We start from the raw sequence: 14,105 nt of genomic DNA, 5'->3' as shown, positions 1-14,105 counted from the left end.
TTCTATGTGTAATAGATAAATTACCAATCTACGCTTATTTTAGGATAAGCTGGAAAGCAAAAACACGCAAAAGGTTTTTTTGGGGAATTTAATTGTAAACAAATTCAGGCATCAAGGGGTTAAGAAAGTGGTTTTGTGGAGTCAGAACAGCAGGGGGTTTTAAACATTTTCTTTGAGTGACGACAGTGATTCTCAGTAGAGGTAACTCCAGTATTTGTAGCCTTTACTGCATGAAAAACACGGCAGGTGTTTTATTACTTGTTGGTGGACAGCATCATTTTCTGCGCTGTAGGTGGTTATTTTCTGGGCAAAAACTGGCCCAAGAACTTCCTCTGTTATTAAGAAAGTTCTGTCTTGTCTTATGTGAACCTGCAGAAACCCACTGTGTGACTGGCCGAATTGCCAACCAGCTCCATGTGACCACTTTGCGTGTTTGTTAGGTTTAGTGAAGCCAGAAAACTAAAAATTTCAGTTAGTCCATGGGCCCGGACCCAAAATTTCCAGTTTTTCCAATTTCCATTTTTAACTTGCTTTATGTCTCTAGTTTGCATTTTGATATGATAGCCGTTGCAGACTCACAGCTTAATATCTTTTATCACTCGTTTAATGGACACAATGAAAAAGTCTGAGCCAAAAGTCCCATCAACGCGACGGGACGGAATTCGATAGGATTTTTCCTCATTATGAAAAAATAAGAAACGCCACATGCTACACATCATCATCTGTATAATAACTTTACAGCACAGAACAATACTGTAACAAACTTGCTCTGCTAACAAGATTGTCTATGACAAAAACAAAACACAAAATGACAAAAACGAGACAAAATGACAAAAACGAGACAAAAACAACAAAAATGAGACAAAAACAAGACATAAAATGACAAAAACAAGACACAAAACGACTGAAACAAGACACAAAATGACACAAGTGAGACACAAAATGACGAAAACAAATAAGCATGAAAAGAAAGTACAGACAAGAAATGCATTCGTGTGGGTCTGATGTCTTATCATTAAAAAATATTACCCTTTCTCCAACAGTTTTATTTGATTATTGACTCATATTACACATGATATGCATACGGTGAGATTTAAATGAACTGTGCAATACCACAGTTATGGTGAATGTGACCGTTTCACAAATAAGTGATAAAGCTGCCAGTGTGGAAAGGCTACCACATCTTAATGTACTTACATTAACCCAGCGTACATTTTAGTAGCACTTTGGTCACCTGAGATGGTACCAGTATCTGGTCTGGCCCATTAACTAAGTGTTGAGTTCACTGTGATGTCTACAGACAGATAAAAACATCTCAAACTGCCAAGATATGAGAGTTTCTGTTTGCAATGCAGAAATAAAGTGAGACTTAAAGGAGGAAGAACTTCAGCTCACTTGATCTTTCTGTCTGAGGGATTTATATGGAAGCAAATCAGACTCATCAGATTCTGAATTTTAAAAGCTGCTGAATTTCTTACTTTGAATTTTTTTTGCATCAAAATTACGTATGTGAATTTTTTATGCCTGAATTTAGCTCATCAAAATTCTAAAAACCAGTTAAAAATTCAATGTCTTAAAAATTCACCATCAAAAAATTCAATGTTCAAAATTCGCCATCAAAAAATTCAATGTTCAAAATTCGCTGTCAAAAAATTTGCTGTTCACATCCGGGGGACTCAGGCGTAAACAATCGATCCTGGCCAATCACGTGGCGCTCCTCCGGTCATGTGACGCAGACGGTTCACCTCACAAGACAGGGATCAACCACGGCTACCAGCATGAACGACGGCGCTTCAGTGAGTGTATTAATCCGTTTTGTCCTGTATGTGGTTTGTTTTTGTGAGAGTCAGTTAGCTGTAATGCATGCCGTTAGCTGCGCTAGCACAGCGTTAGCCGCGCTAATACAGCGCTAGCCACGCTAATACAGCGTTAGCCGCGCTAATACAGCGCTAGCCGCGCTAATACAGCGTTTGCCGCGCTAGCCGCGCTAATACAGCGCTAGCCGCGCTAATACAGCGTTAGCCGCGCTAGCCGCGCTAATACAGCGCTAGCCGCGCTAGCACAGTAATAAGGTCATACAGACAGCACGTTCTGCAGCTGGGTAGTTGAGTAACAATTTTATAAACGCACAAATGGGTGGAAGTGTGATTTATGCGCCCGAAAATGCAGTTAAGTCACAGAGCAGTGTAAAGAAACTGGTCACCTAGCAAACTGAATTAGTCTAGGGAACACTTTTTTTATTATGTGTGTTTTCTGCTCAAGTTAATGTCCTGGTTTGATTCATTTTAAATTACTCCTGATCTTGAAAGGTTTTAAACTGTGCAGTCAAAGTAGTTACAACTGTGAGTGAATAGCTTGAAATGAACTGCACTAGACTGCTCTGTTCATAACCGACCATTCTTTCACAGCAGCTATATCAAGCGTTATTGTGCAATGATAGATAAATGCAGCCCATTTTTCAACTGTTTCCTGTTTAGTATGCGTACCCTAGATTGTTTTTGATCATTTGTTGTAGCCATTTATTTAATCAATTTTAATCCACTCCATAGCAACACCGTCTGAACTGACCAGTCTGGTGAAATTCTGGACTGGATGGGAGACTCTACCAAGAACTCTCTCTACAGAAGTAGTGAATGGCAGATACCTGACAGCCTCCACCTGCTATGAGACCTTACATTCCCAGGACATTACAAGGACTACGCATCATTTAAGACTGACATCCTGGCCTGTATTTGCACCAGCCAGTCAAGATATGTTAGGTGTTGTTCTCTAGTTAGTTTTACTTGACTGACAAAACTAAGTGCACTTTTGGATTCCCTCCCCTACTTGTTCTCCCAACTCACCTGACAGGTTATCTGGCTCAAGTATGCGTGTTTCTGCCATACATTTAAAGTATCTGAAGTTAAGAATATTTCTGGTGAACAATACATGCAATCACGGCATTAAAGCAGGAGTTAAAAATGAACTGGATTGTACGGACTTTATTTTCTCACTGGTGAATGGGATGAAAATCCGTTGCAATATTACAAAACAGCAGCCTATATATATATATATATATATATATAGGCTTTACTTATAGGCTGACAGCATATATATATATATATATATATATATATATATATATATATATATATATATATATATATATATATATATATATATATATATATATATATATGTGTGTGTACTGTATGCCAAATACTGTCAGCAAAAAATATTTTTAAATTGGCTGTCACTGTCAACCTACTTCAACAGGCATTTTTTTGCACATTGAAATTTGAGGTTGTTTGAATGACACTATCTCAGAACAATGATGAAGAATCTATAATACTGAACAAGTAGATCAATAATCTCAGATTATGGGTGAGTTGAAATATGAAAAAAATGAAGTGGTCTTTGAAAAGTCCAGTCTTCGAAACCTGACATGTTGTTTTGTGTAATTTCTTTGTAAATTAGCCCTGCATCCAATCATTACCATGACATTGGCATAATGGAACCATGACCACATATATCCTTCTGAATATAGTGGCATTTTTCCAATGGCAAATTTTCATGCTTTGACAGATACAGTGGTGGAAAAAAGTTTTCAGGCACCTTGAAAATTTTCCACAATCTCAAATATTATCGTGAAATATTTGTTGGAAAGTCTTTTGTGTTTCAAAAGGTGTGACTGCATTAGACAGACACAAATGATGCTTTTTTTGTTTATTGTTTACATGACTAACAAAACTAAATTCTACCAAAATGACCCAATACTCAAAATTTCTTATTTTTAAGGAACCAATGAATTTCAAATTTTTATTGACTTTTTTAGGATTTGTTTCTTACTATGGCTGTGACTGAACTAATAGAAATTGCATTTGAAGACCTCAGAGGGATTCTTAATGCAATATTTCACAAATGTATGAGGTGTCCAAAAACTTTTTTCCACCGCTGTATTTAATAGCAATCTGATATGCTTATGTTAGCAAGACAAATAAATGAAAATTTCAGGCTTTTATCTTGAATTATTCTTGAGATATTATGTATATATATATATATATATATATATATATATATATATATATATATATATATATATATATATATATATATATATATATATTATATATATAGCCTCAAATTTGAATGTGAGAAAAAAAATACTGAAACTAGGTCTACGGTCCACTTAAAAAAATCTAAAAGTATTTGACATACTCAGCTAATATTTCACAGATACCATTATCTATACATGGGACAGACATATTAAGTTCCAGTAAGTTGTAAAGGTGTTCTGGGGATGTGACCATTCTTTGTCGCCCAGCTGCTCCTCTCAGAGTGCACAGTTGCAATGTACTGATTCCTGTTTTCTTTTTCTGAGCTGATAAGATGGTGTAGCTGTGTCAGTGCATTTAAAATAGCTGGGCAAACTTCTACTTGGTTGGATAAAGCATTTAAAAACACAAGTTCTTGTGTGCAAGTGAACTCTAAGAAGTCCAGATCCAGAGGCATGCGTCCGAGAATATGCTCCAAACGAGAACAAAGTCTCACATAAAGATGATTTAACAATAGTTCCTAGAATAGAGAAAAACAAAGTTAGATAATGCAAACCACCAACGGGAAAAATGACTTAACCTGACTGAAAGACTAGACTGCCTCATTAGACATTTCTTTTAGAACAAATTAAGAGGAGGTTACACATACTAAACAGGAAACGGTTGAAAAATGGGCTGCATTTATCTATCATTGCACAATAACTCTTGATATAGCTGTGAAAGAATGGTTGGCTATGAACAGAGCAGTCTAGTGCAGTTCATTTCAAGCTATTCGCTCACAGTTGTAACTACTTTGACTGCACAGTTTAAAACCTTTCAAGATCAGGAGTAATTTAAAATGAATCAAACCAGGATATTAACTTGAGCAGAAAACACACATAATAAACAAAGTGTTACCTAGACTAATTCAGTTTGCTAGGTGACCAGTTTCTTTACACTGCTCTGTAGGGTTGCCGCCCGTCCCTTAAAATACGGAAACGTCCTTTATTTGACAATTAATTGTTGCGTCCCGTATTGAATCAATACGGGACGCAAGTTGTTCCGTATTTTCGTAAATGCCCCGTACACGTCTGTCACACACTCATCAAAACTGCATAATAAATAAAATAAAACACAGGAAATATTAAGGGCAGCCAATTTCATCTTCGTAGGACCCATGCAGCGAGGACCCGATGCCAGGTCCAGTGGACAGACTTCAGACGTCTCTGTGTGTCCCGTCCTGTCCGGTCCTGTCTCTGGTTGCCTGGTTACAGACGCTGCTGCACCCGCACGTTTAAAAATGTCTACACCTGAAACTCCACCACGTCTAAAGAAGCAAAAACGTTTGCAAATGTACAGACTGGAGTGGGAAGAGTGGAACCCCTGACAATGGGTACAAGGCAAACTGTGTTTTCTGTTGCTCATGGACTGGCTGAAGTAAGGCAGCATCAGGAGACAAACATGGAGGAAATATGAGAACAGAGAGAACCCAACCAGCAGGTCACAGTTTATCATCATCTAATCATCTCCTGAAGTCGATATGGTAAGTGGACATCATGATGAGATCACCTAGATTTCCTACAGTATATGGCTGTGAATTTACTAGAGGATGCTTATAATAATGCTGATGTGGCCGTACACTCTACACTATTTTAGTGACTCAGTAAATGCCTAAGTTGGTTATTATTTTTTAATGCTTTTTAGTTTTTAATAAACATTTATTTAATAGCCTATATGTAATCAAACATGGCCTTTGCCTAAAAAGAATAATATTTCATTGCACAAGTAAAAGTATAGTAATTTTTAAAACTGTTCAAATTATTATATGTTGCTAAAAAACAAAAAAACACAAACAAAAAACACATCATAGTAATATGTCAATTAAAAAAGCCTATAGTATAGCATGTCGCCCAACAAACGTCATAGTATAGCATGTCGCTCTAAAATTGTCATAGTTTAGCATGTTGCTCTTAAAACGTCATAGTATAGCATGTCGCTCCAAAAACGTCAGAGTATAGTCTTTGGTCCAACAAACGTCATAGTATAGCATGTCGTTCAGAAAACGTCATAGTATAGCATGTCGCTCTAAAAATCTCGTAGTGTAGCATGTCGCTCTAAAAACGTCATAGTATAGCATGTCGTCCAACAAATGTCATGGTATAGCCTTTGGTCTAAAAATGTCATAGTATAACATGTCGCTCTAAAAACGTCATAAAAAAGCCTTTAGTCCACAAAACGTTATGTCCCAGCTGTCTGAAGTAGGTGAGGAGCAACACAAAAACAGTACAAACGCAGGTTTCCAGAGGGTTAGACGAGTATTTATTTGAAAGACTAAGTTTACAACAACACAACATGTGAGTGGGTTAAAAACAAATGGGTGTTAGTAAAATAAAAATAAATAAACAGAACTAAAAGTGAACTTCATGTTGACATTGATGGGCATTCCAACCAGGAACAAAGTAAAAGATAATCAATACAAAAAAAACCTCTTCCTGTTCACCTCTTAAAACCCCAAAACACACCGCAGTAGCATCCTAAACTAAAACTACCAGTGGGTTCCCTGTTTTGCTTTGTGAACAATTCAAAGGTCCCTCTCTATCTCCCAACACATCCACCAACCACTGGAACACATCTCCAAAGTTCTGCTGGACCAGCTCAGCTTCCCCTCAGAAGAAGTGCAGCCACCTGCCAGATGAAGGAGCCTTTTGAGAGGCAGCTGGCATCGTGATTGGACTGTACTTTGGTCTGTTCCAATCCAGCTTCAGCTCCAGAGACGGCAGGCGGGACGAGTCAACGGAGGCCGGGTGGATGAAGGCATGCAGCTGAGTACAATCCAGAAAACAACAGAGGAGGAGTGCAGCGGCCCAGAGCCAGAACAAACAGTAGCATGGTATGTCTCTTAGAAAACATCCTAGTATAGCCTTTGGTATGAAAAAACACCATCATATACATCGTATATTGTACAAATAACAAGTCAAAGGAAAGAGACATACATTGTAGAATTGTAGTAATTGTGGGCTGACTGATTTACTGATTATCAGTATTATATTGTTTTTGCTGATTTATGGTAATAAATACATTTAAAAATAGTGCTACTTTTGCTCTAAACCTTTACCTACCTGTGGTCACTCTGTCTTCTGGAGTGATTTGATTGGTTATACGTCACGAATAAAACTCCTTTAACTTAACATCTGTAAACAAAACAAAAACGTATCAACAAAGTTTCCTGTTAGTTTGTGTTCTTCTAAGTTTAACTCCAAGATTTTAAATATTTTCATTTACTGCAAATGAATATCTACTCCAAATGTCTCACTAATAATCATTATCAGCCTTAAAAACCCACAAAACACCCCTCTACACTCCACCACACTTAGTACAGTCCGGTTCCCCCTTCTATAAATCTGCTTGGAATCCTCCACTTCCTGTTTGTCAAAGTGGCCTTCTACCTGGACAGGTTTTGTTGGAGCTCATGCAACAAACATTTTGGGTAACTGCACTTTAATATGGATGGATGACACTGAATTAGAGTCTGTTTTAATGAGACTGAGTTAAGATGTGTAGCTCTGTCATTAAATAGGAAATTATTTCTCTGAATTCACAGAGAAAAGTCTGAAATGTTTGCTAGGTTAGCGTCCCACATGTTCTTTGGCTCAGCTAAAGCTAACTCTTTCCAACTTCTGGATCTCTTGAGTTGCTTGTTGTTAAAATATCTTGCTGTAGGTACTGAAGCTCAGAAAGTCTGAGATGTTTGTTCAAAATAAGCTCATTCTCAAGTCTTATCTGAACTGTCCTCTTTTGTTTGAACTTTCCCTAAACTTAGGAGTTAACGACAGAGCAGCACATCCAGACTCAGTCTCATTTATGTAGAGATTAAACTTCAGTGTCATTCATTGATGTTAAAGTGCAGTTTTTCAAATGTTTGTTGAACATGCTCCCGACCAAACCAGTCCAGGTGGAAGACGATGTGAAGAGAAAAGTCCAGAGGATGAATATCACACATTTATGTTGGAAATAAATGTCCTTTCATTAGACATTGTCATGCAAAAATTGGATTTCCCTTTAATGATGTTCAAATCTTTGTTGAGTGTTTCGTGGATGTTGGTTTCTAAATGTTTTTTGACACTCGGTCCCAAAGATTAAAACCTTCTACGGCTCACAAGCTGCAACAATTCACACATTATCAACTATGTTTCTGACTAAACTAAGATAAAAAGTGAAAAACTGCCTGATTCCTGCATCATGAATGTAAATCTTTTTGGTTTTTATGACAGTAAACTGAATATATTTGGGTTTGACATTTTATAAACCAAAACAAGAAATGAATTAGTGGAGAAAACAATCAACAGATTAATGGTCAAAGAAACTGTGTTTTCCAACATGTATGGCTGAATTATTCCATTACAAGATACATACAATTTTAATTCAATTTTATTTATATAACACCTATTACAGGTGAAATTGTCTCAAGACACTTCCATTTTCTGTCACATTTAAAATATGACAAAGTAAGAAATTTAAACTTCTTGACTAATCCAATTTATTATTTGGTTTTTAAGAGACTAATCGACAATTAAAATAACTTTCTCCACTAAAACTAATAAACATGAGGTCAAATAGAAGGAACAGTTTTAAATACTGCAGTCCCACAATGACAAGAATAAAGTTTCTCAACAAAAACTAAATCTGCTGGTGGATTCCGATAAAGTCCTAATAAATGATAAAGTGTGATACTAAAGGTTTGTGGTGCTAAAAATGTCCAAGTAAAGATATCAAGTTGAACATCTGGATGGAGGTTGATAAAAGTTGACCTCCCTTCATTTCTCTGGAGCGACTCCATGGATTTTATGGATGCTGGTTAAAGACCTGCTCTTCTAGTCGTCTTCCTTCTAGTCGCTGTAAAAAGTCAGTCCATCCTGGCCGACATCAACACCTCTTCATGACAACTTGTTCTGCCTCCGACCTCATGGAAACTCCAGAAACTCGGGAAAACCCATGGAGACTCAAAGAACTCGTGGAGACTCGAAGAACTCGTCAGGCGGGGGAAGGTGTGGTGGGTGGTGGGGGGAGTAGAGGGGGGAGGCCGCCACCCACCTCCCCGCCTACTCTCCGCCCCGACTCCACCCAGACTCCGCCTCGGCTCCACCCATGTGGTCACTTCAGAAACTACGATGCCAAAGGGACGACGAAATTATGTCATTTTATCTGATCTGTAGCTCAGTGAGTTAAGGATTTGCCTATGGAGCTGCAGGTCGCTGGTTCAAGACCAGACACTTCTTAAATTTTCTCAAAATCCTGACAAAGACAAAGAAAGAAAAAGGCCACTGGTGGGTCTTGAACCTGCGACCTTCCAGTCACGAGTCCATCTTCTTATCCCCTGAGCTATCTGCTCAGATACTAATTCTTCTTTTTTTTGCGCATTTATCATCTATTTTTTGTTTTTTTTGAGGTTTTTTTTAAACTCGAGTCTCGACTCGACCGTTTTTCTCAGTGGGATGGACTTCAGCCTTTGTGCTGGAGGGTTGAACCCTCAGTTCAAAGACTTTCCAAAGCCTCCACACCTCCCGAGTCCTCAGGAGCTGAGCTTTCAGACAGTCTGAGGGCTGAAATTTTCTAAGTCGCACAGTAGTTCTCTGTTAGACTTGACTTTCAGACAGTCCAAGGACTGATATCTTCTAAGTTCCTGAGTAGTTCTCTGTTAGTTTGAACCTTTAGACAGTCTGAGGACTGATATCTTCTAAGTTCCTGAGTAGTTCTCTGTTAGTTTGAACCTTCAGACAGTCTGAGGACTGAAATCTTAAAAGTTTCTCAGTACTTCTCTGTTAGTTTGAACTTTATGGTTAACAGAAGCCTTAAAACTTGTGACCATGAGTCCTGATTTCACATTTAGACCATCCATCTGAGTTCTTCTCAGACCTTCACCTGTGGGTTTTTTAGAAATACTCAACAAACTTTGATTCTCTTCACTGAACAGTAAAGTGTGTGGAGATCAGAAGGTAACATTAGTTTGATCGATGCCTTCAACTACTAGTAGACTTTATCTGGAAAGCAGTTTTCTGAAATGAGTTCTTAGTAAATCAGTCCACAATGAAACCAAGAACATAGAAAGAGGAAATGTTTGAAGAAACAACTTCATGATTTCATTTCAGACTAGAAAACGCTTTCAGACCTTTATCTGTTTTTGCTCTTTTGATCATTTTATTGTTTCTTCTGTTTAATTTGATCTTCTAAAGTTTAACTGGTGTCTTTTCAAATGTTTTGTCTTTAGTTTGATTCTTCTTAAATGTTTAGTTTTGCTCTTTTCTCACCTTTTATTCTTTTCTAATGTCTGATTTGATTTCCAAATGTTTTGTCTTTTTAATGTTTAATTGTTTTTTCAAATGTTTTATCGGCTTGTTTGAAAAATTTCCTTTTCTTTCCCCGTGTTTAATTTTTCGATTAAATCTTTAAGGTTTTTCTTTTTAAATGTTTTACCACCTTTTAATGTTTAATTTTCTTTTTAAATGCTTCATTGTATTTTCTGTTTAATTCCTATTTAAAGTTTTATTGTCTTTAAGATTTAATTTTCCAATTAAACATTTAATTTTTAATTCAATGTTTTGTATTTTTAAAGGTTTAATAATCTAATTTAATGTTTTGTATTTTTAAAAAAATGTGTAATATTGTTGTTTAATTTTATTTTTTAAATGTTTAATTATCTAAAACATTTAATCTTCAGTGTTTCATATTTTTGTTTAATAAATTTTGTTTAATTTCATAATTACGTTTTGTATCTTCTATTTATTTATTTTGTCTGTTTAATATAATTTAATTGTATTTAATGTTCAATTTTCTTTTTAAAAGTTTTGTTGTATTAAATGTTTTTTTCCTTTGATTTAATTGCTTTTTTAAAATGTAGTTTATTTCTTTAATCTTTTTTTTCCTGTCAAGATTTTAACCTCAACCTTAGAAATGAAACAAACCCTTAAATCACAATGAAAGTACTTCTGTTGTCACAATCATGAGTTAGTCAATTATTCAGTTTATCAATTGAGCTTTATTTGTTCAGCACCTTTTACACAGATGACAAAACTGTGAAAAAAGAGAAAAAACTATGCTAAAACTATGATTAAAACAAAAAACATATTAAAAAAAAAATAATAATAATAAAAAATTTAACATCGTAATAAAATCTGTTGTGTCCAGGGGATGGATGGAGTTTATTGAAGTCTTCTTGGGCTCACATGGCAAATCATTTAAAATATAAACTTGATATTCAGTCTAAGGAAACTGGAAACTGCAGAGTGACAGAAGAACCAACATCTCCTGTTTTCTCCTTTAATGAGTCGATTCTTGTGCTTTCAGACCAAAGAACTACAGACTCTTCACAACCTGCTCAAACTCTTGGTACAGGACCTCACCACACGGGTCAAGAAGGTTTCCATCTCATTTCTACTCTGAAGCTCACCTTCTCCTGCTCAATCTGCTGACAAATGTTTCTGCTGCTCTAAAGTCTGCTCTCCAGAACTTCCTAAAAACTCTCAAAGTCTCTTCTGCTGCAGGTTGCTTTGTAGAACTGTTGCAGAAAACCTCACTAAACCACATGGAGGGGCCTCAAGATAGTCGTCCAAATGAAACCATACAAAAACCAAACTAACACAACTCAAATGCTAAAGTCTCCTGCAGCCTACCAGAGAACCTCTGAGAACAGAGAATCAGGACAGGAACTCTTACCTTCTGGATAACCAACGTTGGTTCTCAAACAAGAATACAGAATGTGTCTGACCAAACACCTCTAAAGACTCACTACAGCCAAGATAAAGACACAACTCAGCTGTGCCAAATCCACTAATCACTGCACACATTAGCACCATGTGCTAACTGTGGCTAAAGAACCACATTTACCAAGACAACTATCCAGTACAAAGCCCTAAAACACACCAAGAAACACATTAAAGATGATTTTACTGCTGGAAGCTGCAAGTCAATGCCTAAAGAACAAACTAAAGCAAAGGAGCCAAACCCGGTTCAGTGGTGAAGGAAGCAGAGGAAATGTTTGTCTGCAGCTAAATAAAGCAGGAAGACACTGAGCTGCTCAGGTGTTCCTGATAACACTGAGCTGCTCAGGTGTTCCTGATAACACCAAGCAGCCACCTGGACAGCCAATAGGAACACAGCTTACTGGAAGTCCAGAGGGCTGGGTTAGTGAAGGAAATTAAATTTAAAGTTGAAGCAGAAAGTTAACAAAGAAAGTTGAAAACCACCTTCTGATACCTGAAATCTCTGAGTTTTCACACAAAGAACACCTGAACATGTCAAACTGGTTCCATAGTAGAACCATCATTGTAAAAACGTCATAGTATGGTGTGTTGCTCAAAAAACATTAGGACCCGGCTGTCAGGGGACAAACATGTAAGAAACATGAGAACAGAGAGAACCCAACCAGTAGGTCACAGTTTATCATCATCTAATCATCTCCTGAAGTCCATATGGTGAGAGACATCAGTATCTGGTTGTTCATTTACCAGAGGATGCTTATAATCATGCTGATGTGGTCTGTACTCTACAGTATTTTAGTGACTCAATAAATGCCTAAGTCAACCCGCCCGGCCAGCAGGCAGATGGGTCCCCCCACATTAGAGCCGGGTTCTGCTCGAGGTTTTTTTCCCTGTTAAAAGGGTGTTTTCCTGCCACTGTCGCCTTTTGGCTTGTTCTGGGGGTCAGGCATATTGGTTCTGTAAAGCGTCTCGAGACAATTTGACTGTAATTGGTGCTATATAAATAAAATTGAATTGAATTGAATTGTTTTATTTAAAATGCTTTTTAGTTTTTAATAAACATTTGACAGCTTATATGTAATCAATAAATGGCCTTTGCTTATCTTAAGAAAAATTCACTCAGAACTCTGATATGTTAACAGTACTAAATAAATCAATAAATACATGCATACACACATAAATAAGTTAATACATTAACTGTGTTAAGATAAGATTTAGATTTTTAAAAAAAGTTGTTTATGTTTTTGCAGAATCCAGTATTGCTCACTGGTTGGTCATTACATTTTGTTAGTTTGATTTCACTGTTTAAAATGATGCCACCTCTTTTCAGACAGAACCTGTGATAATAAAACAATACAAAATTTTTAGTTCCGTGTTAATGAAGCACTTAAAGCTTTAAGTATGGCTAAATGCTTTTTTCAAAATTAAATATATCACTCCTTAGGTGGTAGTGGCCCCAAGTTCAGTAAAGTTGGAAAGATATTCACAGATTCAGACTTCCAGCATCAATAACTCATTAGATATAGGTTGTCAAAACATAAACGGTGCCTCTTTCCCATTGTTGCAAGGCAGACAATGTGCTACAAGCCCAGTTTTATCAAAAGTAGCTGTCTTTCAAGCTACAGGAATAACATTGGTGTCTATGGAGTGAACAGGGTCCGTCTGCAATTTGCAAAACCACTGCAACAGTAAAGAGAGACAAATATTCAATAACTTCACTCTTATACATTGTAGTGTCACTAAAATCACTGCAGCCTTCAACTGGCTCCTGTTGACAAAGTGTTTTAACAGAAATGTAAATGCTGTAATTTGATTCTTTTAATAAACCATGTAACTTGAATGGATGTGATGCTGGTGTGACCACAGTGCACACGTCTGATGTTGCTCACAGTGGTCCAAGGGACGCTCAGGGAGTTTGTGTGTTTGCTCAGACTCAGGAAAAATTAGAGGGAACATTGCTCTCCAGCATTGAGAGTGTTTTAGGAATTCATTCATTGTGTTGTGAACTTTGAAGGAGCAGAAACTTTACAGCTGCCAAAGATATGAGCTCCAATTCTGGATGTTTTAGGAAATGAAGGTCATCAAATGAACACTTGATTTTTGCTGATAACTCTCATTAAATTACTGAAGAAATCTAACATAAAAACCTGTAAACTCTCAGGCAGCTTTTGTTAAAGTTTGTCTATAATTCTATCATCATGTTCTGGAACCAGGACTCTGCAGAAGTTCCTTCAATCAGATACTTGTGTGTTTCTATTTAAGGCCTCAGGTTTGAACGTACAGCAGAGGATTAGAAAGGAGTGATTTTAATGTTTAAATCAGTCCAGTAAATATTTGG

At 36.8% G+C, this 14,105-nt stretch overlaps 1 long non-coding RNA gene across 2 annotated transcripts; it reads left to right on the top strand.

The window, feature by feature from the left end:
• Positions 1–1,422: 1,422 nt before the first annotated feature.
• On the top strand, positions 1,423–13,611 carry LOC129349384 (uncharacterized). 2 transcript variants are annotated; one of them, XR_008602370.1, is made up of 3 exons: positions 1,423–1,796; positions 5,186–5,556; positions 11,355–13,611. It is a non-coding gene; the product is annotated as an uncharacterized LOC129349384 (long non-coding RNA). The 2 variants fall into 2 exon arrangements; XR_008602371.1 differs by lacking the exon at positions 11,355–13,611 and adding an exon at positions 6,601–9,038.
• The last annotated feature ends 494 nt before the right edge of the window (positions 13,612–14,105 follow it).

The sequence above is a fragment of the Amphiprion ocellaris genome, chromosome 1 (genome assembly GCF_022539595.1).
Source record: "Amphiprion ocellaris isolate individual 3 ecotype Okinawa chromosome 1, ASM2253959v1, whole genome shotgun sequence".
Taxonomy (NCBI): Eukaryota; Metazoa; Chordata; class Actinopteri; family Pomacentridae; genus Amphiprion; species Amphiprion ocellaris.
The sequence above is the reverse complement of the archived record's forward strand: the minus strand, read 5'-3'. Positions and strand labels throughout refer to the sequence as shown.